The 16,996-nt window shown below is 35.5% G+C and overlaps 1 long non-coding RNA gene across 1 annotated transcript; it reads right to left on the bottom strand.

Moving 5' to 3' along the window:
- Nucleotides 1-15,204: 15,204 nt before the first annotated feature.
- Nucleotides 15,205-16,728, bottom strand: LOC113317295. The gene is made up of 2 exons (XR_003343390.1): nucleotides 16,237-16,728; nucleotides 15,205-15,918 (listed from the first exon to the last, which is right to left on the bottom strand). It is a non-coding gene; the product is annotated as an uncharacterized LOC113317295 (long non-coding RNA).
- Between the last annotated feature and the right edge of the window lie 268 nt (nucleotides 16,729-16,996).

Below are 16,996 nucleotides of genomic sequence, written 5' to 3'. Positions count from 1 at the left end.
CTTCAGCTAGTAAACCTATAAGAAGTAATAGAATAAAAACCCTAATAATGCTTTAACTAGTAAACCTATAAGATCTAACATCTGATTCCATGAGATCAAACAAAAAATACAACATCAATTTAATATTCATTCGATAATGGGTTGTTGAAATAATACCAACAACAACGATCGAGTCTGAAGAGGTAGGTTCCTTGTAAAGACTGAACGTGGAAGAAAGTAGACCCAACTCATGTTTCTTTTCCTTTTTGGTATTTAACCAAACCATCAGGCGGGAATTGATTTTCCTTTTGAAATCATCCCGCCCAGTAAAATTCATTTTCATAGCCCGCCAAACAAATGATTTTTCGTGTTCTTGTTTTTTTATTTCCAAATTTTTGATGTGTAACCAATATGGTTAGTTTCCTTATTTTATGAGAGAATATATCGTAGGCAGTTATGATAAAGTTGTTTCCCAAAATTTTCGAAATTTAGTTTCCTATCTCTAACCAACTCCAGAAGAGGCCATAGAAAAAAAATGAAGAAGTATATTTCGAAATTATACTTTCCTATTTCGAATAATATTTTCCTTAATAATTTTATTCTGGGTTGTCTCCTGCATTGTTCTTGGTTTATGGAGGAAACATATGATTTTGAATTATTAGTGGCACGTATGTAGGAAACGTATTATTCTAATCATACAGTAAGCTACTAAAGAGAAAGAAACTAAACCCATCCATTTTCATGTTCATCATTTCCGGAAAATATAAAAGTTCAAAGTGAACCATTCATCACATAAATGTTAACCTATCTATCAGCGTAAAAAGCCTGCATCTAGTGCAGTACTCAAAAAAGAAATACAACCACCACTGAAAACAAAATCGTCAGACTAAATGCTTTATATTTAAAAATACGTAAACTAAAAGTTCACACATCAAAACGCCATTTAAAAAAGCAAAGAACTTGTTAGATGAGTCTGGTTCTTTTTCAGATTAGTCTGGTTCCTAAGAATGCACACCTCATAAATAAATAAATTTGCAAGAGTATATTGCATTCTATAAACTCTGTGAACTTGTAAGTAATTATCTGATTTATTTCATGATTCATAAACGTAAGCTTTTTCTAATTGAAGAAATTAGCAAACGAAACAAGTAACGAAAATAACTTTCAAAGCGGCCACAAAAAGAAATCGATAAATCAAACCATATCAACAACAAGAAAAAAATCATATCAAATGAACCATCCCCATATCTTCAAACAGTTCTTCTCGAAATGCAAAGGTGAACTTGATCATTCCAACCAGCAGGCTTGGGCGCCTTGTCATCCTCAGATTTACCATTTTCTGCTTCATCAGGAACATCAGGATCTTCAGTTTTTCAATAATAGAAGCAGGAACATCAGCAATCACAGTAGCAACATCAACATAAGTAGGAACATTAGTATTCTCAACATTACTGACTACAGAACTGACTACAGTGTCCATAGGAACACCAGGAACAACATCAGTATAAACAGGAAAATCATCATTCTCAAAACTACTGACTACAGAACTGATTACAGTGTCGAGAGGTGAAAAAGTGGGGGTACAACAACCACACCCAATATTTCGCTTAGCAATCTGTATGGACAAACTCCAATATACTCTCTAGAGAATCAACTAGACAGTCAGACTTAATCTAGATAAAAAGTATATCAAAGAGTTTATATCTCAATCTCTCGATTTGATATATACTCAAGCAAATAAAAATCTGCGAGTCTTTATCAAATACTAGAGAGATAACTTGGATGGTACCAAAGACCAATATCCAAGTATCAATCAATTTAAATCAACAACCAAAAGGTCGGATATTCTAATTGATTGAACACCGCACAACCTATGATATTTCAATTATATAACAAAATATAATGCGAAAAAGAAATAACACAGACACCAGAATTTTGTTCAGGAGGAAACCGCAAATGCAGAAAAACCCCGGGACTTAGTCCAGATTGAACATACACTGTATTAAGACGCTACAGACACTAGCCTACTCCAAACTAACTTCGATCTGGACTGTAGTTGGACCCCAATCAATCTCACACTGATCCAAGGTACAGTTATGCTCCTACGCCTCTGATCCCAGCAGGATGCTACGTACTTGATTCCCTTAGATAATCTCACCCACAACTAAGAGTTGTTACGACCCACAGTCGAAGACTTTAATAAACAAATCTGTATCACACAGAAAAAAGTCTACGGTAATAGATAAGTTCATCTCCCATAAATGTACCTACGAGTTTTGTTCCGTCTTTTGATAAATCAAGGTGAACAGGAACCAATCAATAAACCGGTCTTATATTCCCGAAGAACAACCTAGTATTATTGATCACCTCATAATAATCTTAATCGACGCAGCGAAAAAGATATCGTGGAATCACAAACGATGAGACGAAGTGTTTGTGATTACTTTTCTATCTTGCCTATCGGAGATATAAAATCTCAAGCCAATTATTTCAATTGTACTCGTACGATAGAAACAACAAGATCAGATCACACAACTACAAAAAGGTAGTATAGGTCTGGCTTCACAATCCCAATGAAGTCTTTAAGTCGTTAACCTGGTTTTAGAAGAAGAAACCAAAGGTTAAATGAGAATCGACTCTAGCTATGCAACTAGTATCACACGTAAGGTGTGGGGGTTAGATTTCCCAGTTGCTAGAGTTCTCCTTTATATAGTTTTCAAATCAGGGTTTGCAATCAATGTTAGCTTGGTAACAAAGCATTCAATATTCACCGTTAGATGAAAAACTGATTAGATTCAAGCTAATATTTCTCAACAGTTGGATCGAAAACTTAGCTTGTTACACACAAATGAAATGTCCAATTTTGGGTTTACGAACCGTTCCCAAACATTATGTTGGTTCAACAATAGTTAACCAAATGGTTAGCCATATGATTACTTTCATATCAATCATATTCTTCTCCACCATAACTAGTTCAAATGACTCAAATGAACTAGAGAGTTGTTCAATTGCTTAGATCTTATGTAACTACACAAGACACAATCGAACCAAAAACGATTTCATTCATACGAATATGTTCATGAACTTTATAGCCACGGTTTTCAAAAGCATTCCTTAGTTTAAATAAACATATGAGTTCAAGAATAACCAGTTTTAGATATAACCTGCTCAAGTTCACGGACTGGGTTCGCGGACTTAAGCTCATGGAAGGAGTTCACAAACTCCAGCAGAAATTCTCGGGTCGAGAACTTCCGTCAGTTCACGGACTTGGCTCACGCCACTTACATTTCTCTTCATCAACAAAGTTCGCAAACTTTGGTTCAAGGAATAAGGACTTATACATATATGTGTTTCCACAACAATTCTTATATCCTACAATGGTTATGTAATTTAAACTCTCATCTCAATCATTGAAACATTCTCAGAGGACGGATATAGCCGTTATTCACATACCATTTTTCGTCAGAGCAATTTTCAAAGTGATTTAAACATAACATGACTTTCGTCACTAGGTAAAGATGAATTCGGCTAAAGCGACAGCTTACCAACACATATTTTGAGAAATAGATAGGAGAGATAAACTCGGCTTGAAATAGCAAATGTGCATAATGAAAGTTTATATATCAAAACGACTTTTTTCTCAAGAGTAGGAGATAGAATAGATAGACTTTTGAGTGACAGATAAGTTCAAGTCTCCACATACCTTTTAGTCGATGAAGATCCACCAGTTCCTTGTGTAGTCCTTCGTCTTGTATGATGATTTCCATGGAGTTCCTGAGCTCAACTACAATTTCTATCCTAGTCCGAGACCTTTAGCTATTTAGGCTAGAAATCAAGACTTATAGTTTTGATCACTAACATTGACAAACATTCTTGAGATAGCAACGCATGCGAGTTCGACCGAGCAATGCTCTAACAATCTCCCCCTTTGTCAATTTTAAAGGAAAAACTATTAATACATATGGAATACAAAAAATAAATAAATTAACTTTTGTAGCTCCTATTCCACATGCCTAATCTTCAACATTACTCGAAATCTTCGTCACTTCCAAGTACTCCAATGATCCCAAAGGTTGTAAGTTTAACATCATCTTTGTTGAAAATCCGTAGCTATAACAATAAGAAAACATTAGTTCTCAATCATTACACAGCGTCAAAGTCCAATTTTATCACAACTTCAACAACAATACTATGGTGATATGTATCACTCCCCCTTAGTCAATACTCCATCTCACATGGAAACCACTCCCCCTTACATAATGATCCGAAAACCATATGTATTTGTAGTGTGAACTACATATTAATTCTCCCCCTTTTTGTCAATAAAATTGGAAAAGGTACATGAACAGGATCCTAATGAATTTCTTAAAGAGACATTTCTTGACCAAAAGAAAGCAAAAATATCAACTTGTTCTTTAGATGCAATCATAAAGCCGAAGCTAAATGCATTCATCAAGGAGATTATAAAGATACAAGATAACTGTTAGAGCATAGCTCGGTAAAACTCGCATTCGTTGCTATCTCAAGCATGTTTGTCAATGTTAGTGATCAAAACTATAAGTCTTGATTTCTAGCCTACATAGCTAAGTTTCGGACTGGGATATAAAAGTGTAGTTGAGCTCAAGGACTTCATGGCGATTCATCATACAACGACGAAGATCTATACAAGGAACCGTGGAACTTCATCAACAAAAAGGTATGTGGAGACTTGAACTTATCTATCACTCAAAAGTCTATCTGTTCTATCTCCTACTTCTTATGAGACAAAAGTCGTATGCTATATAGACTAGATCATACACATTTGACATTTCGAGCTGAGTATTCATTGCTTATCTTTTATCTCGAAATCGTGTGTTGGTAAAGCGTTTCTATTTGATCAAGTTTATGTTCACCTAGTGACGAAAGTCATGAAAAGTTTCAATCACTTTGAGAATTTCTCTGACGTGAATCGGTCTGTGAATAACGGATACATAGCTTCCTCTGAGAATGTCTCAATGATTGAAATGAGAGTTTAGATTACATAACCATGTATTCCTTGAACTGAAAGTTTTCGAACTTTGTTGATCAAGAGAAATCGGGAGGATTGTGGAATTGTCTTGCCAAGTCCGCGAACTGTCGGAAGTTCTCGACCGAGAATTTCTGCTGGGATTATCCAAATACTCATTTTTGTGCTTAGTCCGCGAACTCAGTCCGCGAACCCAGTCCGCGAACTGGCGGAAGTTCTCTTTCCGAGAATTTCTGCTGAGTTTGGAAAACTCAACCGATTAACTTAAGTCCGCGAACTTGTTCGTTAACCTGGTTTTAGAAGAAGAAACCAAAGGTTAAAGGAGAATCGGCTCTAGCTATGCAACTAGTATCACACGTAAGGTGTGGGGATTAGGTTTCCCATTTGCTAGAGTTCTCCTTTATATAGTTTTCAAATCAGGGTTTGCAATCAATGTTAGCTTGGTAACAAAGCATTCAATATTCACTATTAGATGAAAACCTGATTAGATTCAAGCTAATATTTCTCAACTGTTGGATCGAAAACTTAGCATGTTACACACAAATGAAACGTCCAATTTTGGGTTTACGAATGGTTCCCAACATTAACATTTGTTGGTTCAACAATAGTTAACCAAATGGTTAGCCATATGATTACTTTCATATCAACCATATTCTTCTTCACCATAACTAGTTCAAATGACTCAAATGAACTAGTTAAAGAGTTGTTCAATTGCTTAGATTTTATGTAACTGCACAAGACACAATCGAAGCAAAAACGGTTTGATTAACCCGAATCGGTTCATGAACTTTATTACCACGCTTTGCAAAAGCATTCCTTAGTTTAAATAAACATGAGTTCAAGAACAACCGGTTTTAGATATAACCTGATCAAGTTCGCGGACTGGGTTCGCGAACTTAAGCTCATGGAAGGAGTTCACAAACTCTAGCAGAAATTATCGGGTCGAGAACTTCCTCCAGTTCACTGACTGAGTTCGCGGATTTGGCTCACGCCACTTCCATTTCTCTTGATCAACAAAGTTCGCAAACTTTGGTTCAAGGAATAAGGACTTATACATATATGTGTTTCCACAACAATGCTTATATCCTACCAATGGTTACGTAATCTAAAATCTCATTTGAATCATTGAAACATTCTCAGAGGACGGATATAGCCGTTATTCACAGACCATTTTTCGTAAGAGCAATTTTCAAAGTGATTGAAACATAACATGACTTTCGTCACTAGGTAAAGATGAAATCGGCTAAAGCGGAATCTTACCAACACATATTTCGAGAAATAGATAGGAGAGATAAACTCGGCTCGAAATAGCAAATGTGCATAATGAAAGTCTATATAGAAAAACGACTTTTGTCTTAAGAGTAGGAGATAGAATAGATAGACTTCTGAGTGACAAATAAGTTTAAGTCTCCACATACCTTTTAGTCGATGAAGATCCACCAGTTACGTGAGTAGTCCTTCGTGTTGTATGATGATTGCCATGGAGTTCTTGAGCTCAACTACACTTTCTATCCTAGTCCGAGTCCTTTAGCTATGTAGGCTAGAAATCAAGACTTATAGTTTTGATAACTAACATTGACAAACATGCTTGAGATAGCATAGCATGCGAGATCGACCGAGCAATGCTCTAATAAGAGGAACACCAGGAACAATAGTTACTCCGTCCACAGTAATGTTAATCCTCAATTTACGAGGACCAGACATCAGTCGAGGACATTTTTGGATCCTCTCGTGATTTTCATCTCTACAGTCCCTCTTAGCAGAACTAATTTTCCTCTTTATACTCTATGTAATTTTTTTTCTATGCGGTGTAATATATACATATCTAAGGAAAACCCTAATTTTTTAGGTTTTCCATCATTATCTTAAATCACCTATTCTTTGGTATTTACACCGAATATTGTAGCAATATAATGAGATATGGAATGAATATTTTCATGTTTATCTAATTTCCATTTTTATCTAATATACATTCCGAAATAAGAAACTAAAATTAATCATGATCTCATGGGATATGGAATGAATATTTTCATATTAATATAGTTTTCTTTTTAATCTAATATACGTTAGGAACATGATATCTTAGGAAATACCCAAATAATTTTTCCACTTTTCAAATAATTACCTAGGTCGGTTGGGGTGGCCTGGACTGGACCATACGTATAACGCGAAAAAGGAAAAAAAACAAAGGTTAGCTAGTTAAACAATGACCCAACATTTAGCGGAAGCACTATCATGTTGATAAACTAAATTGTGCATTTCAACATATAAAAAAAAAAAAGAAAAAAAGAAACAAACACAACTACAAGAAGAAGAAAAAGCAACATAGATAATCAAGGAATAAATTGTACATTTGAGCATAGAAAAAAATCCAAATACCAAAAAAAAAAACAACAACTACAAGAATAAAAGATACATAAATAAGCCAAGGAATGTGTTAGTAGCATGGACATCATGAGTACACGTTTTCGATTGTCCACCAAAATTCTTCAACGAGACAACGCTCCTCATGTGAGGAATAATTGCAACCATTGTTTCCCACGGTAGTGTCCCCCAAATTTTCGTCCAAGTTCTGGTGAGTGTATTGTAACGCAATAAACGCCTACTCTTCCAAAATAAGAGGTCCTTGTTATTTACAAAAGCTATCGGGTTATGAGTCGTCCATTCAAACTCTTCAAAGAAAATTATTATCTCATGATTCCAAATCCATTCCCAGCAAGGTTCCCATATATGAATATTTTTTTCGGAAATGGGAGCCCAGAAATCTATCCGGGACCGATCAATCCCCTCATGGATATAGTAAAATAATATGCGAACCCCGAACATGACCATCCCAAGTGATGGGTAAGTATTTATACAAAATTCACTCCAAGGAATATGATGCAGGGGTGGCGAATGTTGATGGAACGTCTCAGTGTCCAAATTGAAAGATATTATTCCAATATCCTGCTGACAACAATCCTTCCAAAAAATACAACCATGTGCGTACACACCTGAACTCTGAAAAGTATAAGGAATCTTCCTTGTTATGTTCCTTCATCCTTTCTTGTCTCCTAGAGTGTGTATTTGAACTTTACCATCCATGTGAATTCGAACTACCTTATACTCATTGGTACGTTGACAGTAGCCGAAACCCCCAATTATGTTGTATCGTGGATACCACGAAAGTACTTGATCTGGTGCAATTGCGATGCATAGCTGTGGCAAATGGAGGTGTTCACCAGTTTTTGGATTCATAATATATACAGGATCTTGTATGTCGTGGTGTGAAACATAAAAACATACCATATTATTGCAAGATCCAACTATTGGATGCAACTTAGTCCAATCATCATGGATTCCATCATTCTTGGCGTCGTGATTGTTGGCTGTTATGATCGTGTTGAAATTTTCCTCTCTATAAAAGAGTTGGGTAACTTTATCTTTCCCCATTCTTTGTGTGACACTAACAAGGAATCCAATTCTTTTGTCTCCAAGGATAGTATTATATTCTTTGCATACACATTTGCTTGTGTAAACGCTTTCTGCAGTTTGGAGGCGTTGAAGTATCTCGATAGTTAATTCCGGCAACATATGCATCACTATTATACTGATGAAAAATTATCAAAAAAAAAATTTACAAGCGTTTAGGATTTTATTATTGTAGAATGCTACAAGCAGATACGAGTACAGCTTATATAATTTGAAAACTCTAATTTTTTAGGTTTTCCATCATTATCTTAAATCACTATTCTTTGGTATTTACACCGAATATTTCAATTTTCATATTACTAAAAAATGAGATAACGCAACAATATAATGAGATATGGAATGAATATTTTCATGTTTATCTAATTTCCTTTTTAATCTAATATGCATTCCGGGCATAACAAACTAAAATAAATCATGATCTCTTAGGAAATACCAAAATTATTTTTCTACTTTTCGACTAACTATCTAGGTCGGTTGGGGTGGCCCGGACAGCTGGACCATAGGTGTAACGCAAAAAAAAAGGAAAAAATCAAAGGCTGGCAAGTTAACCAATGGCCCAACGTTTAGCGGCAACACTATCATGTTGATAAACTAAATTGTACATTTCCACATAGAAAAAAATCGAAACACCAAAAAAAAAAGAAAAAAAAAAAGAAAAAAAATAACTACAAGAAGAAATAATAAGCTGCATTGATAACCCGTGGAATAAATTGTACATTTCAACATAGAAAAAAAATCCAATTACCGAAAAAAAAACCCACAACTACGATACAAGAAAAAAAAACTACATAAATAACCCAAGGAATGTGTTAGTGGCATGGACATCATGAGTACACGTTTGTGATTGTCCACCAAAATTCTTCAACGAGACAACGCTCCTCATGTGAGGAATAATTGCAACCCTGCTTGTTTCCCACGGTAGTGTCCCCCAAATTTCTGTCCAAGTTCTGGTGAGTGTATTGTAACGCAATAAACGCCTATTCTGCCATAATAGGAGGTCCTTGTTCTTTCCAAAAGTCATCGGGTAATAGGTCAGACACCCTTCATCCTCATTCTTTTCCAAGAAAATGCTTATCTCATGATTCCAAATCCATTCCCCGCCAGGCGCCCATGTATGAATATGTTTTCTGGAAATGGGTGCCCAGAAATATATTCGGGGCCGATCAATCCCCTCATGGATGTAGTAAAATAAAAGACGAACTCCGAACATGACCAACTCAAGTGATGGGTAAGAATCTATCAAAAATTCACTCCCAGAAATATGATGCGGGGGTGGCGAATGTTGATGGAACATCTCAGTTTCAAAATTGAAAGATATTATACCATTATCCCGCCGACAACAATCCTTCCAAAAAATACAACCATGTGCGTACACACCTGAACTTCGAAAAGTATACGGAATCTCCACTGTTGTGTTCCTCCATCCCCTCTTGTCTCCTAGTGTATGTATTTGAACTTTACCATCCACGCGAATTCGAACTACCTTGTACTCATTGGTACGTTGACAGTAGCCGAAACCCCCAACTACTTTGTATGGTGGATACCACCAAAGTACTTGATCTCGTGTAATTGGGACGCATAGCTGTGGCAGATGGAGGTGCTCGCCAGTTTCTGGATTCATAACACATACATGATCTTGTATGCTGTGGTGTGAAACATAAAAAACATACCAGACCATTGCAAGATCCAACTAATGGGTGCAACTTAGTCAAATCTTCAAATGTTCCATCATTCAGGGCGTCGTGATTGTTGGATGTTATGAGAGGGATGAAATCTTCCTATCTATAAAAAGAGTTGGTAACTTTGTCGTTCCCCATTCTTGGTGTGACACCAAAAAGGAGTCCAATTCTTTTGTCCCCAAGGATAGTATTCCACTCTTTGCAAACACATTTGCTTGCTAAAACGCTTTTTGCAGTTTGGAGGCGCTGTAGTATCTCGCTAGTTAATTCCGGCAACATATCCATCATTATTATACTGATGAAAGATTAAAAAAAAAATTACAAGCATTTAGAATTTTCTTAATATTGTAGAATGCTACAAGTAGATACGAGTAAAACTTATATAGACACCCAATACACCTGTTGGCGAATGGTCGCGTCCTTTTGAACATGCATTACTTGAATGGCCATCTTAAAAGCGGTTAGAGCATCTCCAACCAAAGGATGTTAGCTTCCTAAATATACGACCACCTGTTCTATTGATAGGTTTTGTACAAGTGTCCAAAATTTTCACTTAAAAAGACTCCCATTGGAGATGGTTTCATTCAACTTCCTAAAATTAGGGATAATTTGGTTCACCATATATAAAAGAAAGCACCCTCTAAATTAGTCGCGAATATGTTTAAAAGCATTAACTCCATTAAATAAAATACCAACCATTATTACCCAAAATTAGACCAAGTCCGTTCTTCAAATTTCGGAAACAACTTTTAATCCAGACAAGATACAAAAAAAAAATCAAAGATGAGTAATAGTACTATAAAAATATATCCTAAACACCAGGCTACATTACTCTGATCAAAACAAAAACAAAACACTACAAACATAATATGTTAGTGGCATGGACATCATCAGTACACGTTTCCGATTTTCCACCCAAATTCCTTAACGAGACGACGCTCCACATGTGAGGAATAACTCTAACCTTTGCCCACCTTGTCTCCGAAATTTCTGTCAAAGTTCTGGTGAGTTCATTATAGCGCACTAAACATCTGTTGTTTTGCAATAGGATGTCGTTGTTCTTTTCCAAAGCTATCAGCTTATAAGGTCAGAAAAACATATTCGAATTCCAATCCAAGATAATGTTCCTCTTAGGTTCCCAATTTCACTCTACACTGGGTGCCCGTGCATGAATATCATTATCGGAAATGGGTGCCCAAAAATCAATCCGGAGATCATAATAATCGTGAAGGTTGTAAAATAAAAGGCGAACTCCATACAAGACCATTCCAAGTCTTGGAATACTGAAACCACCATTCTCATAAATATGATGCGGGGGTGGCGAATGTGACTGGAATGTCTCATCGTCCAAATTGAAAGATACTATCTGATCATTGTCATAAGAATAATGATTTATCCAAAAAAATACAACCATGTGCGTACACACCTGATTCCTGAAAAGTAAAAGGAAATTCCCCAATGGTCCTCCACCCCCTGTTGTCTCCTAGTGTGTGTATGTCCACTTTACCGCCCACTTGAATTCGAACTACTTTGTATTCACCAGTATGTTCACAGTAGCCGAAACCCCCTACGACATATCGTGGATCCCAACTAATTTGTGGCGTTGGTGTTGGATCACATATTTGTGGCAGATGGAGGTGCTCACCCGTTGTTGGATTCATAATATAAATAGGATCTTGTATGTCGTGGTGTGAAACATAAAAACATACCAGACCGTTACAAGATCCAACAATTGGGTGTGACATGTTTTCATCATAGGGTTGGATAATATTCCAAGTACCATTGTCTCCAAATAACATCTGATAGAAATCTTCCATCATCGTGTAGTAATCTTCCTCCTCAATTTGTTCTCTGTAGAAGAGTTGCGTAACTTTTTCTTCTCTCACTTTTTGAGTGAAACCTAAAAGGAGTCCAATTCTTTTGTCTGCAAGGACAGAATTCCACTCTTTGCAAACACATTTGCTTGCTAAAAGGCTTTCTGCAGTTTGGAGGCGCTGTAGTATCTCGCTAGTTAATTCCAGCAACGTTTCCATTACTATTACTGGTGATTTTTTTTTTTTAGATGTAGAAGAATTTAGGATTTCGTTTTTGTTGAATGCTACTGGCAGATATGAGTAAAGCTTATATAGACATCCAATGGATGCAATATGTGTCCCCGAACGACGCACCTGTTAGAATTTTCACGTCTTTTGGTGTTTCAAATTCTATTCGGTTAATATGTACCCCGTAATACGAAGGGGTACGAACCATTACACCGTTTGGTATTCCATAAACCCTCTTTGTATTGATTAGTAGTTAATTAAATAATTAATGTTTATCTAGAGAAATAAAAAAAAATGAATTAAAATTAATGTACAAAGTGGCCGATTGTCGCATCTTTTAATCAGCAGGCCTTCTTTAAAAATTCATGATCCAAACAAGAAACGGATATTTTCACGTGTTTGTGTGAGATTTATAGTGCCAAAGAACCAAAAATGGTTTTATTCCAGTTTATCAACATTCTATTTATGTGTCCATTGCAAATTTAAAAATTAGGGTTATGACCATAGTATATTAATCTTTTGAAGACAAAAAATGATCCCAATATATATTGCTATTGCCAATCGTAGCTGTAATTATGGTGTTGACAAATATTGAAAGCCAAAATAGAATTTGGGCATGGTTAGCGCTTGGCTGGAGGTTTTTAATTTTAACTATATTGTGTTTGAGTGGTATTTTTTGGTTAAAACTAAATTGTTCACCATCCACGTTAATTAAGTCATGCAATGACAAGTTTTTTAACATGGCTAGGTTTAGGTGTGACCGTGGGGGTGTGACACCATGCTAGAGGCACATTGTGGCAGTTAGATTGGAATTAACCATGGTTAGGAGACTCTAGAATTAAGTTAGGAGTATAATTAAACGAGGGGTCATGTGGAGTTTTTGCGCATGGATTCTAGTAGGCGTGAATTACGGAGGGAATTACACCAAAAATAGAATTTTGTTCAGAGAAGATTAGGCATGGAAAATCATGGAGAGAGAGATACCTACATATTTGGCAAGAGTGTAGCCAAGGCATGCACATTAGCCAATAGTACATGATTATGATCTACAGTAATTAGATAAAGAATATATATACTCAGTCAACATGGTGTTGTGTTTACGCAATTTTTTCGTGCTATTTTTCCGTATTAAGATAAATCATAAATTTATTCAAATCAATATGGTGTTGTACGCGTATATGAGCATATATTTATCGATATGGAAACTGTTATATTTTATTTACTTGAGAGTGATATGTGGAATACAACTAAATTAGGTATTTGAAGATAATGCTACTAACCTAAAGAAATTAGGGTTTTTCTAGTATATATATATATATATATATATATATATTATTAAAAAGGTCGTACAAACCACAATAACATAAAAGATAGATTGATATATTAGACGACGAAGAAAATGAATTCCGATAAGAACAATACCGGGAGGATTAAAATGGTTGTACCAAGAAAGCTAATTATCACCATAACTATTGATGGCGTGTGTAAGGTTCCTGACATGCCGCTGTTAGCTGAAGTTCAAGCTCATGTTGACAATCTTACTCTTCCTGCTTCTGCTTCTGTTGAAATAGATGGTGTCCATGCTCCCATTCCTTCGAATGAGCCTGTTGGTGAAATTGTGTCTGGCACACCAGAAATACCCAGGGAGACACCTCTAGAAGAAAAGGTACTTGAAGTTCCAGCACATTCTGCTAACGCTGCCACACGAGTACCAAATGCGATGGCTTTAGTTGAGAAGATTATAAAAAAGAACTTTCGAATAGTGTGGTTTTTGTTTTTGGAAATTACTTATTTTGATTAATTTTTTAAAAAAATTATTTAGGATGTCGGTATTATTTTGTTGTTTAGTTTTAGAATGAATTAATATAAAAATATTGGTCCTTTAATATATGCTTATTGTGTTCAAATTCTTTGCTTGATATTTGTTTGTTAATCAATCAATTTTTATTAACTCGTCGAGTCAGCACAATTCAGTTTTCCGTAATATACCTTATATAAACTTAACTGGATCACAAGGGATCTTGGCACCAATGCCAAATTTGGGTCAAGCCAACCCAATGTGACATACATTTTTAGAAACAAAAAATAATTTTCTCTATATTATTTGGCCATTTGGCAAAACAGAAGAGTAAGAGTGCGTATTGAAGAGCTATATCTTTTGTTTTGCATGTAACCAAAAAAGCAACAAGATACTCATTATGGCTACCTTGAACTTCTTCTTTTGCATGCATACAAAAAATAAGATACTCATTGTGATTGTGTAGGTCAGTGGGAGCGAAGTATGAGAATCCGAAGCGTAATGATGATTGACAAAAGCAGTAGCGTGGTGATTGATAAAATACTGCTTTTGAAGGAGAGAATTACTCCACAAGGTCTGATAAGTGATAACACCCATAATCCTATCAGTGACCCTGTTAAGAGCAATTATTCCATACAATCAACCACTTTCATCTAAGCTTCTCTATATATATTTCCAAATAATATGGTCCCAAATTTTACCAAAAATAAAATGTTAATAAATTAAAAAAGAAAAAGAAGAGAGTAGATTGACAAAACAATAAATTCAAAAAAAAATGGCTTTATTACTGCTACATTTTAAGAATAGTACTTGCTTAGGTAGTCAAAAGTGTGAGAAGCATATAGTTAGGTTGTTTTCTTTCTTGTTACCAAAAAAGGTAAATTAAAAAAAGTGTGAAAAGGCTAACCAAGGGGTGAATGTTTTTTAATTTTTTGTTGTTTTTGATAAGACGAAAAGTTATCAGATCTTGTGGGGTGTACATAAGTAGTCCCAAAATCCAAGAATAAAACATATATAGAAATGTTCCATATATATATACTCCTAGTATTTATTGATGGGGCTGGTATTTAGGACAGGTACCACAAGAATATTCTGCACAAATTATTAAAGTAGGAATGATCAAAGATCAAAAAATAACACTACAAACTATTTGCTCGATTTTAAAAAGTCTAATTGCTGCATAATAATTTAGATACTGTCATTTCAATGTTATGGGTTGTCAACATGAGATTGTAAAACCAATTTTGAAAGTTGTAATTAGAGTCACATCTGGAGATGGAAAAATACCAAACATCACTTCTCAACTTATACCCACCAGAAAACAAAGCAAAATAATCACAATTCCTACTACTGACGTTACCACTACCCGCTGAGAATGAATTGAAATCACAACTTGAAATGCAAAAGCATCAATCAACACTCCTATTCGACATACCCCAAGCAACAAACAAGTCAAAAAGATCACAATTTGTGAACCTAAATTTACCACTATCAGTAGAAAAGATTCAGTAACACTTGTTAACATTCATTTTTAACTACAATCAGTGTCAATTGGAAGGAATTTTGAACTTTCGCAAATCAGGTCCCTAGATACTTTTGCAACAGCACCTTTGAATGTAGTCAAGAATTAAATCCCTTACTCCAGGAGGTATTTCGACATCTTTGTTTAATAGATGAACGCTGCCACCATCTCCAACAAACTGCAACTGCTAGCAACCACTCAAACTTACCTGTAATGCATTCACAGCTAGTACTCAATCATTCATTCTGTTCTTTGCCAGTTTAGCAGCAACACAAATTAAGCTTCAAATCCACCTGCAACACCACCATCCCAGTTCCTGCTTTAAAACATGAACACAAACCCTTGACAGCCAGCACAGCATCACCACCATGAGCATCTATAACCCAGTTCCATATGCATCCTAATCCATCACCTGCAGTTCACTTCCATAACAAATCGATCTCAGTCATAACCTAGGAACAAAACAAACAATCAAATCATTTAAAACTCAACACCACAAAAACCATTTCAGTTCAACATCTCTTCTTCTCGAACATTCAACCTAACCATGGAAATTACATTATTAAAACACAGTCAAATTTCCATCTTAATTTCAATCTGTCACCTTAAAACACAGATTCAACTTTCAAGTTTCAATAATGGAGAAACTAATAGGGTTTGTCAGACTCAAATTTAAATGAGGCATAATGTAAAAATGTAAAAGTTATACCAAATTATCATATACGACCCATTAATCTTACCTCAAACTGTTCTTCGATCAGAATTTTTTTACCGAACTCTGAAGTTTGCAATCTTCGATTATAAAAAATTAATTGGGATCTCCTGAAAAAATGGTTGATGATTCTCTGTAAAGTAATCAACGTGGAAGTAATTCAATGAATTCACCCAATCTTCGATTAGAAAGCAGAGGACGAACTTGGCGATGGTGATGGTGGTTCAATCAGTTTACCCAATTTTGAATTTAGGGTTACAGGTTAGAGAAGATTGAATATTCAATCAACCAAATCCGAACTCTGTACTCTAAAGTCTAAATTGAGTAAAGATTAGTGGAGATTTAGGGTGTGAAATTGATGAAGATGAAACGAAGAAGAAAGGATTCGAGAGAGAAATTTCTGCTGTTGTTCGTTTGGTAGAAAGAATAGAAGATTAGAGATAAGAAGAAGTAGAAGAAAAGGGGAGGAAAAAATGAAAATTTTGGAGGTGGCCAGGATTCGACCCCAGGGCCTCTACAACTATTCCCGTGTTTTTATGTTTTTCACTTTACAAAAATGTCCTCAAGATTTCAGTTATCTACATATGTTTTAAAGAAGGAAAAAAGTTAAGGAGGGATTGTATCGTCCTTTCATTGTTGAACCAAATCCAATCTTTTTTGTTAAATTGGAAAAAATTGTCACGCTTCACATTGACACAAAGTCACCATATATAGAGTCCTCCCTCGCTTCGCTTGGTCGGCCTAATTATTGTACTAGCTAATTCCTTTACTACTATTGCCTGGATATA

The sequence above is a fragment of the Papaver somniferum genome, chromosome 10 (genome assembly GCF_003573695.1).
Source record: "Papaver somniferum cultivar HN1 chromosome 10, ASM357369v1, whole genome shotgun sequence".
Taxonomy (NCBI): domain Eukaryota; kingdom Viridiplantae; phylum Streptophyta; class Magnoliopsida; order Ranunculales; family Papaveraceae; genus Papaver; species Papaver somniferum.
This window is presented reverse-complemented; position numbering and strand designations above follow the sequence as displayed.